The sequence below is a fragment of the Triticum dicoccoides genome, chromosome 7B, assembly GCF_002162155.2.
Source record: "Triticum dicoccoides isolate Atlit2015 ecotype Zavitan chromosome 7B, WEW_v2.0, whole genome shotgun sequence".
NCBI lineage: Eukaryota > Viridiplantae > Streptophyta > Magnoliopsida > Poales > Poaceae > Triticum > Triticum dicoccoides.
The window spans coordinates 661,340,854-661,357,953 of NC_041393.1; positions in this window are offsets into that span (position 1 = coordinate 661,340,854).

A 17,100-nucleotide genomic window follows, 5' to 3' on the forward strand; every position below is an offset into this window, starting at 1 on the left:
CCCTCTCCCTCTCGCGACTCATTCTCTATTAGCCACCGCCCTCTTCTCCTCGGCATCATGCCACCACCGTCGATCTCGGCTACCACCGACGACCTCGCCGCCGGACTCCACCCTCTTACCCACCTCCGCGGCCCCTTACCCTCTTCCCACCCCTCACCTTCTCTTCCTGCCCAAGCCCCAAGATCGAGAAGGACATGCCGCTCCATATCCGCCATAGCCGCTAGCAGATCCGCGACGTCATCAAGGCCTTCGACTTGGGCCGCGATAGAGGTGTTTGTGCGCCGGGGGAGGAAGAGTGATGGAGCTTCCTTTCCCGGGCACTGATGCGGTTGTGCCCTCCTCTAACGACGCTCTTGTGTGTGAAGACAAGAGACAGTTGGTTGTTGCTGCCGCCGCCATGGTTGTTGCCGGTGTACGGCCCATGATGAGCTTGGCCTGACACGGTTATAATTAGGCTGTGCTGACACGTAGCCCTCCTAGGGTTGTGCCTGGACACGAGTGCCATTTACCTTCTAGTTTTTTTCAAGATTATTTATATTTTTTAAGTCAAAGACTTTCTTTTATATATTAGCCACCCAAAACGGCTGAAGTAGACCAAAAAACAACCCAAAATTAGACGGCCCTAAGTGGGCTAACCGTGCCTACGTCCCAGCCCGTTTGACTGGGTGGCAGCGCATATAAGGTTTCTATATGACGACGACGACCGAGCCGAGCGACGGTTGAGCGGTGCGAACAAAGGAAGACTAAGCGAAGCAATAGATTCATGCGTGGTCATGTGCGCCTGCCTGGAAAACCCTATTTGCCGCTCTTTGTGGCAAACAGTCGGGCTACCGCACAGGTATCGACTCAGCAATCGCGGGGTAGGCCGGCCTGTTAGCGTTCCAACCATACTGGTTTTGGGAACCTTCTATGGATGTTCCCAGCCGATTTTTCCGGTTTTGGGAACCTTCTAGAAGGTTCCTGAACCGGTTTTTCTTTTTATATATCTTTTTTTGTTTTTACTTTTGATTAATCTTTCCTTTTTCGTCTTTTCTCTATCTTTTTTTCTGTTTCTTTATTTCTGTCTGTTTTCTATTTTTTTTCTTTCTTCTTGCTCTTTTCTCTTCGAACTCTTTCTATTTTTAACGAATGTTTCAGAAATTTAGAAAAAAGAAAATTAAAAATTTTGTTTGATTTTTCAGAAAATGTTCCAGCTTTTAAATTTTTGTTCAGAAATTTCGAAAAAGTTTAGAATTGCAAAAAATGTTCTCTTATTTTCAAAAAATGTTCCAAATTTCAAAAAGTGTATGTCCTTTTAATTTTTTGTTCACGAACTAAAAATGTTCGGTTTAAGAAATATGTTTCTGTCTTCCATATTTGTTCAACAATTCAGAAAATATTCTTGTTCTAAAATTTGTTCCTTTTCTTTTCTTCTCCTTTTTTCAAAAAATATCAAAAATTTGAATTTTGTTCATGTTTTAAGACAAAATGAGTTTTTTCAAAAACTTTTCTCAAAATTCAAAAATTGTTCTCGTAACACAAAAAAGTTGAAAACTTTCAAAATTTAGCAAATCTACCAGATTTCAATTTTCTGTTCACATATTCAAAAAAGGTTCACTCTTTCAAAATTGTACTCTGTTTCAAAATTTGTTCTCAAGATTCAAAAAATGTTCGTGCTTTACAAAATTGTTCGTGCTCCCAAATTTGTTCGGGATTTTTTAAAATTGTTCTCCGTTTCAAAATTTGTCCTCCAGATTCAAAAAATGTTCGTGCTTTAAAAAATAGTTCGCGCTTCCAAATTTGTTCTCAAGCTTCAAAAATCGTTCGTGCCTTAAAAAAATGTTCTCAAATTCCAAAAATGTTCATGTTTTCCAGCTCGAAATTTTTATTCAAAATTTTCACAACTTTTCGAAAAAAATTGGAATTTCAAAATATGTTTCGGTTTTCAAAAAGTGTTCATAAATTCCAAAAAATGTTCATGTTTTCCTTTTTAGTTTTTTCAAAACATGTTCTAGTTTCAAAAATTATTCATGAATTCGAAAAATGTTCCTATTTTCAACTCTTGTTCTGGAATTTTAAAAAATGTTCCCAGTTCAAAAAAATTGTTCATGATTTTGAAAAAATGTTTGTGTTTTTGAAAATGTTCCATTTTTTTCAAGTGTGTTAGCAAATTTGGAGAGTTTAAAAAATGTCCAAGAATTTAAAATAATGTTCTTCTTTTCAAAATTTGTTTAAAGTTTCAGAAAATGTTCAGATATTTCAAAATATGTTAATTTGTTCATAAATTAAAAAATGTTCATGTTTCAGAAAATGTTCATTATTTTTCAAAAAATGTTCGCATTTTAATCTGTTCACAATTTGAAAAAAGTTCATAAATTCTTAAAAAATGTTGTCCTTTGCGAAATTTGTTTACAAATTCAAAAATATTCTTATTTTCATAAAATTTTCGTATTTCAAAAAAATCAGGAATTTCATAAAATGTTCTTGTTTTGAGAACAATGTTCGCATTTTTCAAATTTGTTTCTGTTTCAAAAAGCGTTCGCATTTTGTTCAAATAGGTATTAGTAGATTTTATAAAAATCTCGTTTTCAATATTGCTCCTTTATTTTATTTTTCAGCTTTCCCAAAAAATGATTGTTTTTAAAAAAAATGTCATTTGTTGTTAAAAACTTCGTTTCGGGAAAAACAGTTTACGTTTGTGAGCAGAAAATCTCATTTGATTTTTTTAAAAAAAGTTGCTCAGCTAATAACGTCGTTCTCTCACGGGAGGTCATGTGTTCGGTCCCACTAAAACACGTTTTTTGGGAATTTTTTGCGAGCTGTTCCTTTATGTTTTGCCCCTGTTGTTCGTTTCTATAAGTGCCGCGTTGTTAATCTTCAACTACAGGCGTCTGGTCGCGTTCGCCAGCTACGCGTGCGAGTAAGCTGGTGATCGGGGTTCGAATCCCACCAGATGCAGGTATTTTTGTTGATTTTTAAATGTGTGTCATGCAAATGGGCCGGCCCAGGTCAGCGGCCTCCTGTGCGAAGCCTCGTCTGTTCGCCGCAATACGCGGAATATAGGAGGTCCCCGCCTGCCTAGCGTAGGCTAACGAAGCTGGGCCTAGCTCATCTCGTTCTTTTACCCATATAATGTTTTTCTATCTGTTTTATTTGCTGGGCTATACGGGAGCTCCTATGCGTCGCGTTCTGCGGCAAAGTGTCGAGCGAACGCACAGAGAGAGTCTGAAATGGGCCGGCCCAGTAGTGCACTGTATCGCAAAATCGAAAAACAAATTAAAACATGCGAGCGCCTGCATGGAAACAAACACAGGACCTCAATTGGAAGCGCACGCAACGTTTGCCAACAGACCACACAAACTTTGTTGAGATAGTTTTAAGAACTATCTGCTCCTATTGACATGTTGTAGATAAGTAAAACGATATTGTATGAGCACTCTAGCTAATGCATTTTATTAAAACCGAACACATTTAAAAATTCAAATTATATTTTAAAGCACTGTAGCTAATGTATTTTTTAAAGCACACACATTTTTTGAATTTTGAGAACAAATTTTGAAACAGAGAACAACTTTGAAAAATCTCGAACAAATTTGGAAGCATGAATTTGTTTTGAATACATGAACAAAAAATTAAAATCTGGTACATTTTCTGAATTTCGAAAGTTTTGAACTTTTTTGTGTAATGAGAACATTTTTTGAATTTTCAGAACATTTTCTGAAAACAAGAATGTTTTGGAATTTGTGAACAATTTTTTTAAAGCACGAACATTTTTTGAATCTTGAGAACAAATTTAGAAACGGAGAACAAATTTCGAAGCATGAACATTTTTTTAAAGCACACACATTTTTTGAATCTTGAGAACAAATTTTGAAACGTAGAACAACTTTGAAAAATCCTGAACAAATTTGGAAGCACGAACATCTTTTGAATACGTGAACAAAAAATTGAAATCCAGTACATTTTCTGAATTTCGAGTTTTGAACTTTTTTTGTAACGAGAACAATTTTTGAATTTTGAGAACATTTTTTTCAAAATCTGCACATTTTTTGGAGACACGAACAAAATTCAATTTTTTCGATATTTTTGAAAAAAGAGAAGAAAAGAAAAAGAAATAAAAAAACAAAGAAAAAAACAAAAAGAAAAAAGAAACACAAATAACTAAAAACGAAAAAGAAGAAGAAAAGACAAAAAAAAAACAGAAAACCCGGTTCAAGAATCTTCTGGAAGGTTCCCAAAACCGGCCAAGAACCATCCAGAAGGTTTCCAAAACCGGGAAACGATCCCACGTAAAAAATCGCTAACTGGGCTGGCCTGTTTAGTATCGAACATGTGCGGTAGGTCGACTACTTCCTACAGAATGCGGCGAATAGGGATTTCGGGGCTATACTACATATATACTCCATGCGTTCCGATTTACTCGCCGTGGTTTTAGTTCATTACAGAGGGAGTACCAGATTATGGCCCCCCAAGCTTGGTCCCTGAGCCGTCGCCTCTGTGGCCATACACCAGGGCCTACCCCTGGGTCGGGCACAACGTCCGAGGGGCTAGACATGGCGGTGGCAGGGGCCGACAGGCGAGGGGAAGAAATTGAACGCCTGGGTCACACATGGGGGATTTAGTTTACGATAGCTGCTCAAGTGTTGTATATTTGCAACACGTGGAGTCTTGGGGCCTTTTTTTGAGCTGCCAAAAAACATTCGTGTCAAAATTTTATGATAAGACAACTGCTGGAGAGGCTTTTAAGTTTTAACCTCAAAATCCCTAAAAAATGGTTAAATCCTGATATAGGGCAAGCATTGAAGATGATCTAAGGACATGTACAATGGTAGCATATAGATATAAATGCCTCATGACAAAAAATAATTTGAGGCATCTATGTTGATTTTTCTCCCCAATGCAAGCTACCAATAGTGGCGTCATCAAAGAATAAAAAGGGAGCACATGCACAAAAATGCCTTTCTGAGCACGAGCTCAGATGCTCGCGTTATCTCCGCGGTTCGTTAGCGATAAGATTCGGGAACGGAGCTGTATTCCACCAGCGTATTCTCCGGGGTATTTGATTTCCTGCGACACGCACGGCCCACCCCTGCAACGAATTTAATGCTGGCTGACTGAAAGGAACAGACGGCGACTCACGTTCTGGGCCATGATGTTAACCATTCTGGGCCGGCACATTTATATATTTCACTCACCCACGCCAGCCGTACGCCATTGCCCTTTTTTTTGCCAGGAAAAAAATATGATCGAACCTACCAACGCGGCCACGCCAGCCGCACCCATTGCCTTCTTCTACAATCTTCCTATCCCCTTGTCTGAATGATATTTTGTCCGCCGAGTTTTTGTTGTCTGCCTTGGAGTACTGCTTTAGCACAAACTTTTGTAGGCTACCTCAGTTCTCTCCCGGGTCAGTGTGTTTGAAATTCAAACTTTCAAACTGTCTACAAGCCTTATCTTGCGTTTACTATACAAGTAAAAATGGGATCAAACTTTCGAATGCCCAAGCCATGCAGGCAGACTTAAGTTGAACTAGACATGATGTTGTCAGGTAATTATTTGTTTTGCCTGAATGCAAAACAGCCCTACTCGCTCGATTTTGGACGGCGCAGCTAGCTCCGAAACCACACGACCCCTCCCGGCCTCCCCGTCCATCTTAACTCAATCACAAGTCCAAAACATTTTTAAATATTATTGTATAATTTTAATCTAGTTTCCGCATACAAATAGAACACTGCAATTTTGGTTACACTATAACAGATCAAGGTGGTCACTAAGAGCATCTTCAGCCGTTGGCCCCCCAGGGGACGCCTAAAATCGCCGCTCGGGGACGAGCCGGCGCAAAAAAGGGCCTGGGGCGAGTTGGCCCCCAGTCGCCGGCCCCAGGGCCGCCCCCAGATGCGCATAATTTTTATATAAAAAAACATTCGGCGAATTCGTTTAAACACGACTAAATTTCGGTCAAATTTGGCATATATTGACATGTTTGGCGGTACATAGTAAATATAACTAAAACAAAAATCGCTGAACGCCGAGTCGTCGCCGCCGGCGGCGGCGGCGGCCTTCTCCTGCTTGACGCGGCCATCCCACCACAGGTGGCGCCCCTCGCTGTTCTTCGTGCCGCCCACCACCGGCGCCCCGTTGGTGGACGCCAGCCTCTGCTGCTGACGGCGCTCGAAGTACGCCGCCCACGCCGCGTGGTTGCCGGGCTGCCGGCGGCGTACTGGGGGAGGGCGCGTTGCTCGTCGGCGAGGGAGGCGCGCACGATCTCCACCTCGTGGGCGAAGTAGCGAGGGCGCGCCTCGACGTCGGGCAACGGGGGAATGGGCACTCCCCCGTTGCTGAGCCTCCACCCCGTCGGCCCGACGCGCATGTCCGGCGACGCCGGTGAAAGGACATGTGGTGCCCCCATGTGTGGTTTTGGTAATTGATGACAATCTCTATGGACTAATGGTTGCCTTGAGTTATATTTGAAGGGTTTGCCCATAGGTTTTTTTTGGAGTCCATTTGTTGGTTTCAATGAGAGTTTGTGATGACCAAGGTGCTATTAAGGAATTATCCAAAGATTGGTCATATGAGTGTTGAGCTTATTGCAAGCATGTCTTGAAGAAGAAGGTTGTGTGATCATTCATGTTTACCTTCAAGACATCATCCAAATGAAGAGAGTTGCAAAGATTCAAGGTTCATCAAGACTAAGTCAAGAGTGAATCAAGTTAATCAACTCACAAAGCGTAGAAGATGTATCGAGAGGGATCAAGTGATCCCATGGTATGGTAAGCATTGTCCATTGCACTTTATGTACTAACCCATGGTCTATGTGAGAGTTGTATGTGGGGTTAGGTATGTATCCATGGGCTTGCGTCAAGAGGAAGATATCATACAACCCATGGAAAGGATGACATCAAGTGGTGATCGTCATCAAGATTGCCGTGTGCAAGTTCAGGTGGAGCATCACGAAGAGATCAAGTTCTTGAATCTTGCCATCCATTTGGTGTCAATGGACTTGTGAAGATGTGCCGAAGAGTGGCTCACCCATAGTGAACTATGGGGGGGCAATCATCTAGTCTTCATCGAGCCAACGCAATCAAGAAAGGTGGTCCAACTTGAGGGCGTCAAGATCGTCTTCATCTAGCTCAAGTGGACCATGTGCAAGGCAAAGGTTTTCCCTTGATAGGTTTTCTATTTTACCGGTATTGTGATGGTAGTTGGGAGACCGAGTTATAGGATCGTTTGCCGTACTATCAAGGGAGGCTCTCAAGTTGGTAGCTTGATCGTATCATTAGTAGAGAGCTCAAACTATTGCATCCTTGCATCATGTTTCTTGGTTCTTGTTTGGTTATCTTTGTGAGTCTTAGAGCTTATGGTCATCTTGATGACAAGCTTGAGTTCATCGAAAACGGAGTTCGCATGCGTCTTCTATGATGTTTTCGGTGTTGGAGGTTTTACCGGTCTTATCCGATGAAGGGTTCTCACCATTTTCTTATGGGACTTTTCTCATTTCCTTATTCTTGATATTTCTATCAATATTGTGTTAGCCCATGTCGTTAGCTTTCCAACAAACTTGGTTTCGTTGAATTCGGAGTCCGTTTGCAAAAGTTGTGGCTGTTTTGGTAAAGGCTGCAGCGGTACTACCGCGACTAGAGCGGATGTAATTTTTTACTACCGCTCCAGAGCGGTACTACCGCTGCTCCTAAGCGGTAGTACCGCTTCAGAGCAGTACTACCGTGGCTCCTAAGCGGTAGTACCGCCCCGGACCAAAATCTCGTGTTTTCTCTCCCGTTTGGGATGTTTTGACCGTGCTAAGCGGTAGTACCGCTCCTCCAAGCGGTAGTACCGCTTGTGCACGACCTGAGCACATAACGGTTGGATTCGGGAGGTCCTATAAAAGGGGGTCTTCTTCCCCAATGAACCTAATCCCTTGAGCTCGTGTTCTTCCCCCATTGTTTACCTTCTTCGAGCTTGCTAACTCTCAATCCCTCCATGGATTCTTGCTAGTTCTTGAGGGAAAAGAGAGAGGAGATCTAGATCCACGTTTCCACCAACCACTTTCTCCTCTAAGTGAGGGGAACCCCTTAGATCTAGATCTTGGAGTTCTTCGTGTTCTTCTTTCGTTCTTCCTCTCGTTTTCCTCCCTAGCATTAGTTGCTTTGATGGAATTTGGGAGAGAAGGACTTGGGCACTCCGTGTGCCCTTGCCATTGCATTTGGTGCATCGGTTTGAGTTCTCCACGTGATACATGGAAGTTACAAGTTGAGAAGCTTATTACTCTTGGGTGCTTGGTGCCCTTGAGCTTGTTCCTCTTGGGTGCTTGGGCGCCCTAGACGGTTGGTGGTGTTCGGAGCTCAATCATTATGGTGTAAAGCTCCGGGCAAGCGTCGGGGTCTCCAATTAGGTTGTGAAGATCGCCCCGAGCAATTTGACGGGTACCGGTGACCGCCCCCAAGGGTTGCCAAAGTGTACGGGTTCGGTGACCGCCCCCGAGGGTCGCAATTTGTACGGGTTCGGTGACCGCCCTCAAGGGTCCCTTAGTGGAATCACGGTATCTTGCATTGTGCAAGGGCGTGAGGAGATTACCACTACTAGGGAAAAGCCTATACACAGAATTTTACCAGCAGCGCGCTCCAAAATAACTCGCTGCTGCTAACTAGCAGTAGCGCGGACAGACGAAACCCGCTGCTAAGACAAATATAGCAGTAGCGCGTCACCACAAAGACGCGCTGCTGCTATAATTCCTACGAGGCCGCCGCGAGGGTAGTTATAGTAGCAACGCGTTAAGGTGATGCGCGCTACTGCTACGTGGCATAGTAGCAGCGCATTTCTCTGATAAGCGCTACTGCTAAGTTTCCTACAAAAATTTAGTCCCACCTCGCTCCGTGAAGAGAGTTTCTACCACCTTAAATATGTTACTTCTCACACTTTGACAAGCACTTGATCTTCATTGAACTCTATGTGTAGAATTTATGGCTGCAATATGAGTCTTCACCTGTTCCTAAACCGGTGAGGACTCATATTGTCAAATCAGATTGTACACAAAAAGATCGTTGATGATCAATGTGTTTTTGATATATTGAACAAAGTCTATTTTTACATGCTGACACATAGCAGTAGCGCTTTACTGTGAAAGGCGCTGCTGCTAGGTAGCTTAGCAGTGGCGTCTTTTCCTGAAGAGGCTACTGCTAAGCCATTCACTCCCTCATCTCCCCCATTCGGATCCACTCACACACACAGCCACTCAATCCTCTCTGATCCGTCTGCGCCGCGCGCCCCCGTCGCCCCTCCTCCGTCTGCACCGCGCGCCGTCACCTCCTCCTTCTTGCTGGACTCGGTACCGGCCTCCTCCTCCGTCCTCCCTCTCCACTCACCGCTGGCCGGCCCCTCCTCGCTCCGCCTTCCTCCTCCGTCCTTCCTCAACTGGCCGCGCCGGCCGGCCCCTCCTCGCTCCGCCTTCCTCCTTCGTCCTCCCTCAACTGGCCGCGCCGGTCGGCCCCTCCTCGCTCTGCCTTCCTCCTCCATCCTACTCTCTTCTCCCTCCTCGAGTCGCCCCTCCTTCTCCCTCCTCCTCATATGCAACATTTTGATTTAGTTAATATAATTTAGTTGACATAGTAGGCTAGTTGATTTAGTTGACTTAGAACATTTTGATTTAGTTGATTTAGTAGGCTAATTCATTTAGTTAATTTAGTTGACTTAGAACATTTTGATTTAGTTGATTTAGTAGGCTAGTTGATTTAGTTGACTTAGAACATTTTGATTTAGTTGATTTAGTAGGCTAGTTGATTTAGTTGACTTAGAACATTTTGATTTAGTTGATTTAGTAGGCTAGTTGATTTAGTTGACTTAGAACATTTTGATTTAGTTGATTTAGTAGGCTAGTTGATTTAGTTGACTTAGAACATTTTGATTTAGTTGATTTAGTAGGCTAGTTGATTTAGTTGACTTAGAACATTTTGATTTGGTTGATTTAGTAGGCTAGTTGATTTAGTTGACTTAGAACATTTTGATTTAGTTGATTTAGTAGGCTAGTTGATTTAGTTCACTTAGAACATTTTGATTTAGTTGATCGTTAATCCTTTGCTCATATTGCTTTAGGAAGAATGGCGCCACCACCACCACCACTATGTCAACTGTGCAAGTCAAGATGCATCAGCAACCTTGCAACTGGAGAGCTGTTCGGCATCTACTTCCAGCCGAGTTTTCGTCATGCGGCGGTAAGAAATTAGATGAAATGTAATAACTATTTTATTTTTAGTGTTGGCATTACTGCATTGTGTCACAACCTGTACTTACCGCGTGGACACGGACGGTCGCACACACTTAAACTTGGTTGGGTGGAAGAAATTCCTCGATGGCAAGAATCTTCGTGTTGGACAGGCCATCCTAATTACTATCAGGAACACCAACCGCCCAGGCTTGAGGATGATGATTGTCTTCGATATCATCTAGAACTACATATGTGTGTGTGGTTGTATCATCTAGAACTACATATGTGTGTGTGGCTATATCATCTAGAACTACATATGTGTGTGTGGCTATATCATCTAGAACTACATATGATGATCGTCGTTGATATCATCTAGAACTACATATGAGGATGGCCGTTGATATGACCTTGTACTGCTTGAGGATGCATGTTGGCTATGCATGAAATTGTTATCTAGTACTCCCTTCGTTCCAAATTACTCGTCGTGGTTTGAACTAAAACCACGGCGAGTAATTTGGAACGATGGGAGTACTACCGTACCTAGTAATGGTTTATGAATTTGATATCTACTAGTAGTACCTAGTATCTAGTATCTGAAAGGAGAACTGAAATGGGAAAATGATGAAAGATATAGCAGTAGCGAGGGATGGCGAAATCGCTACAGCTAGTTAATAGTAGCGTGTTCCCAAAAAGCGCTGCTGATATCGTCAATAGTAGTAGCGCGGGTTAGGACCGCGCTACTACTATGAGTTAGCTGTAGCGCCTTATTAGTAGCGCGGCCACCCGCGCTGCTGCTAGCCTAAAAACCCGCGCTGCTGCAAGCCTTTTCCCTAGTAGTGCACGGTGGCCCTAGTGGCTTCTTGGGGAGCATTGTGCCTCCACGCCGCTCCAAACGGAGATTAGCATCCGCAAGGGTGTGAACTTCGGGATACATTGTCGTCTCCGCGTGCCTCGGTTATCTCTTATCCGAGCCCCTTTACTTATGCACTTTACTTTGTGATAGCCATATTGTTCTTTGTCATATATCTTGCTATCACATAGTTGCTTATCTTGCTTAGCATAAGTTGTTGGTGCACATAGGTGAGCCTAGTTGTTGTAGGTTTTGTGCTTGACAAATTAACCGCTAGTTTTATTTCGCATTTGTTCAAGCCTAAACCGTAATTATTTTAAAGCGCCTATTCACCTCCCCTCTAGGCGACATCCTCGATCTTTCAATTGGTATCAGAGCCTCGTCTCTCTTTATTAGGCTTTACCGCCTAGAGAGTAAAGATGTCCACTAGAGGATTAGGATTCTCTGACACTCTTAGTTTTGATGGCACAAATTTTGATGTTTGGGTAATTCGCATGCTTAATCTCTTTAGGGTCATGGACCCAAATTTAGAGCGAATTGTAGATATGGGTTTTTCTCCTCCAAAGGATCCCCAAAGATTATCTTTAGAGTATGAGAAAAACTCTTATCTCAATGCTCAAGCTTCTAATGTGCTTTTTGATGCTTTGAGCAATGTAGTTATATTTGAACTCATGCCGTTCCGGGATGCTCATGAGTTATGGACAAAGCTTCAAGATAAATATGGTGTGCCCAATATTTGTGGGGATGATTGTTCTCCCTCCACCTCCGGTCGTATAGTCTTCTCAAATTCTTCTACTTCACCTACATGTGGTTTGCCACAAGGAAATGATATGGTGAGTAGTGTTGGTCATTGCAATGATGATAGTATGCTTACTGTGGATGATCCTTCATCACTATATTATTGCAATGCTCCTTCTTTGGGCTTTAACACTTCGAGCACTCTAAATGTTTCACATGCTTGTGTTGATAGTCCTTGCATATCATGTAGAAATTGCTTGACTAAATCGCATGATGATATGCTTGCTATGTCTTGTTGCCATGATAAAAATGCATCTATTTCCTCGAATTATTGTGCTAACAATGTAGAGGAAACCGAACACTCAATGGAACAAGATGTGGTGTTTAATGGTGCCTCAAAGGATCCTACATCATCATCTATTGCTTTTTGCCTTATGGCTAAGGCATCAAAGGTATCTCCTACTTTGTACCCCAATATGTCTCTTGATGATGATGTTGATGCTAATGATGAAGAGAATGATAATGTTGCCTCCTTAAAAACTAAGGGGGGAGATGATTTTTAAAGCTCTTCATAAAAATAAAATTGCTCGTTACAACTTCATGGAAATTATGTCCATTGCCATTGAGGGCAAGAAATATACTGAGGAGTTGGAATCTCATCTCGAGGAGCATGAGGTCACCATTGAGAAAATGGAAGCTCATGGGCGTGATTACGCAAATGAGATCGCGGAGCTATCTCAAGCTCTTGAACATGAACAAACCACCAAGGAATCTCTTGAGGAGACTTTTGCTCTAGAATTGTCTAGAGTGAAGGAATCTACTGATAGAGCTCTTGAGGTGGCCAATATTTTTGAAACTAAAAATGCTAATCTTGAAGTTGCTCATGCTAGACTCCTTGAGGATTTTGAGCACCTCGAAAATGGCTCAAGGGTCATCAAGGGTGAGCTCATCAAACTCACCGAGTCTCATGCTCAACTTGAAGCTTCTTATTTAAAAGAGCTTTCCAAGTTGCCTTCTCCTCTTGTTGTTAATGATGATGCTTGTGCTACTAATTCTATTACTTGTGAAGCATCCATTTTGAAGGAGAATGTTGAGCTATGGGCTCAACTTGAGGTGCTATCTTGCAATTATGGGAAATTGGAAGAAAGTCATGAAAAGCTCTCAAGCTCTCATGATGATCTTCTAGTATCCCATAGTGTGCTAAAGATAGCTCATGAGGCCATGATTGCTAAGGTAACATCTAGTGAGCCTCATGTGGATACTAGCACTACTTCTAGTCAAAATAGTATATTGCCATGTGCTAGTCCTTGTAATTCATCTACTCACAATGTTGGTACATCTTGTGATGAATTGCTTTCCTTGCCTTGTTGCTCTAACGATGAAGCTTATACTTCCTCTAGTACTTGTGTTGAGACTAACCATGTAGAGGAAATCAAAGAGCTCAAGGCCCAAGTCACTTCTTTGAAGAAAGACTTGGAAAAGTGTCATGAAGGGAAGGCCACACTCAACAATATCCTGAGTGTGCAAAAATCCCCCAATGACAAAGGTGGACTTGGATTCAACTCCAACAAGAAGAAGAAGTCCAAGTTGAACAAGAAAAAGGGCCAAGAACAAGTCAAGAATTCGGCCAAGATTGTTTGCTTCAAGTGCAAAGTCGAAGGGCATCATGTTAGATCTTGTCCATTGAAGAAGAAGGCCATTAGTGTCAATCAACAAGGGAATAGGGCACAAGTTCAATCTCATGCTCAACATCAAGTTGAAGAAAGGCCTCTTCCCAAGAAGACTCAAGTTAATGCTTCTCAAATTGAGAAATCAAGTGAGAAGAAAGTGAAGAGTAGACGTTGCTACTTATGTCGTGAGAAAGGTCACGTCGCTTCTTCATGCACTAGTGGTAACTTATCCAACCCAATTATTATTGATGATATCTATTCTCTTGGTAAGGATAAGGTTGGCAATGTGTTTGCCAAGTTTGTTGGTACTCAAAGTGGTGTCAAGCAAAGAACCATTTGGGTAGCCAAACCTATTGTGACTAACCTCTTAGGACCCAACTTGGTTGGGGACCAACAAGCCCAAACTTGATCAATAGGTGTTGTTGGAGGTCATTGGAGACTTGGCTACATTATGAAGAATTAAGGGGACTTCATCTTTCTTGTTGTCTCAAGCCAAGTCAATTGGGTTGTCAAGTTTCTATCTTATATCCAATGTGCCTCCTTGCGGTAACTTGTACTTAAATTGTTTACATTGAAAGTTACTTGCCCCTTTGCATGTTTTGGTTTTGTTCCTTGCATGTGTTTGTATATGATGTGTCTCCAAATTGCCTTTGTGTATGTTGGTTTGCACATCATGTACTTGTGTGTCGTTCGTTGAGCCTTAGTGCATCTTGTTTATTTCTTAGTTGGCTCTTGTGAGAGATTAATGGAATATCCATTATGGGGGAGTGGTGTGCTTTGTGCACCTCACAATCCTATAAATGTGTGCACATGAGTAATACCATCTAGTATTGATATTTCAAGATTATCTAGTCGCTAGGTGGTATATCTCTCATGAGAAATTCAAATTCTAAAAATTCCATTGATTATCTCGTGTTGGATCCTCTTATTGCCTCTTGTTAAGTTTTCTTCATTGGTATCACATTATGGGGGAGTAATATGCTATGTGCATATTACAAGCCTAGAAAATGTGTACATTTGAGATATTGTCACCTATAATTGATATTGTAAATTATCTTGTTCCTAGGTGGCATGTTAGATCTACAAGTTGCAATTTGCTTTTTGTTTGGAGTGAAGATGATGTCGGATATCCTTGCAATCTACCACCGGGAATTATTTCCAAATACTTCTTGTCTTTTGACAATTGATAATCACTTATGTGTGGTAGAATTTAATTGATCTTTACATTGGCTTTTGTTTTTATTTGCCTTTTCTCTTGCCAAGGTTTGTGTCAACTCCCGTTGTCTTCCATACCACTTGTGGATCTTGTTAATTTCTTGTTCTTGTCTAGTGTTTTCTAGATATAGTGAAAGTGATGATCCCACCTTGTGGATTTTGTATTCAAAAGGAAATTCTTGATAATGCACAACTCGTGGGGGAGCTATCCTATTTTCTTTAGAACACTCTTCTTGTGATCCTTATCAAGTGTGTGTTGGTGGAAGGCAAGCCATTTTCTTTTGGTACCTTGTGCCATCATGAAACTTTGTTGGGAGCTTGGTTTGTTTGGAACCATCCTCTCTTTGGGAGTTTGACATCTTTAATTTAGTGTGTATCAATGGATATCTCATTCCTTGATGTATCTTTAATGATATCTTCCAAGTGATGATTTCTCCATTTGGTATCCTTTTCACTTGGCATTTCTTTGTCTTTTGGTATCGGTTCTTGAAAGTTTTGAGCATGCATTTTTACTTCATGTATTCTATTTGGCATGCTTTCTTTCGTTGACTTAATATATAGGGGAAACTCCACCTAGTCTCAATTTGGATGAGATGTGCATGAAATTCATTTTCATATCTATATGCACATATTTATGTGGAGTTTGTTCTATGTATTGGTGTTTCTAACTATTTGGTCCCGATGAGTTTGGGTACCGTTTAGTTTGTGTTGTTCTTCTAGTAACATTTGGAGATGCATTGGATGCTCGGCTCACTCACAAGGAAGGTGTTGTCACCATGTGCATATTGGAGTCAAGCAAGGATGATCAATGAACTACTATCTACCTTCAGTTGGTATCTACTACATCCTTCCAATGATATCTCGGCAACGAGTATCTATTCATGTTTTCTCCTCTTGCATTCAACCTTGTGTAGGTTGCATCTTGGCATGATATTAATTTCATATCTTGTGATACTTGTTTCCTTTCTCAAAGCATCCCAACGATGATCTCTTGTTGCTAGTTGTGATGCCTTTGATGGATGTGTGTTTGGACTTCATTTATATACAATAAGACCATATCTAGCCAAGTGCTATGCTTTCAAGCAAATATCTTATTGGTATATTTATGACTTCCTTGTGGATATCTTGTTCCTTCGTGTTGTAACTATTTCGGGTGTACATCCTTCTTTGTAGATATATATATCATCATGATTTCGTCTACATAGAACCTTATACACTTGAGAGAAATTACATCTCTAGTTGATATCTTTTCTTTCACGTCCATCTTGTCTTTCTTATGTTATTTCTTTGGTGGCTCCGTGAAAACTTTTGCCTTGAGTGCGTGTCCTCTATCGTTGCATCTTGTTGCACTCTTGTGTGGTGAAGATTATTTTCCTCTTGCTTGTCTTTACGAGGTTTTTGCCATCTTAATTGGTATCCCTCGTCTTGATGATCCTCCCCTCGTCTATCTTCACCACGGGTTGTCACAAGCATAGGTTCTCTTTTGCTTATTAGTAAGCTTGTGAACCCATTTGCCAGTTGTGTGTGGGAATGATAGGCCTTGCACCGTGTGCCTCATTCTTTCAAGACTATGTTGATGCTTAATGCTCATCCTAATCTTAGTCTTCTCAAGTGCTTCGCCATGACTCACACACATCATTTTGGTTGAGCCTATTCTTAAGTTGCCTCTTTTACATGTTGCTCAACCATGTGCTTGTTGCAAGCGCTAGGCTTTGTTTCCTATATGCTCACTTGCACTGGATGTGAGTTTCTATTGATTTTGGGGGAGCTATGATCCTATTTTGTGCACTTTGTATTCAAATACAAAAATTCTTATGTGTGCACAAATCATGGGGAGCTTCTCTAGTTTCTTTAGGACACTCCTTTGCGCTTTTCATAGTATCTTTATTCTTGTGGCATGTAGGATCATTGGTCTAGTTGGTTCAATTGATATCCGTTGATTGCTTGCTTTAATTGGTATCTTCTGATTGCTTGTGTCTCTCTTTGTTATGTCTTTGTGGCATATCTTTTTGTTGCAATCTTTGGACATTAATATAGTTTGTCTTCCTCCAAGTATTGGCAGTTGGGTATGTGTATTGCATTCCACTCTCTTGTTGAGAAATACACAATTTATGAAGGACCACAATTTATATTGGGCTTCTTAGATTTTCGCCCATTTTGGCAATCGATGCCAATGGGGGAGAAGTTTCAGAGAGTTTTGTGGAGTAGCTTTGGTTTTTGTTTCCTTAGCATTTGCATCTCATACGCATGCATTATTGGTTGGTGCATTGAATGGTGATGCATAATTCCTTGTATAAACTCTCTTGAAAGTGATTGTCATCAATTACCAAAATGGGGGAGATTGAAAGGACATGTGGTGCCCCCATGTGTGGTTTTGGTAATTGATGACAATCTCTATGGACTAATGGTTGCCTTGAGTTATATTTGAAGGGTTTGCCCATAGGCTTTTC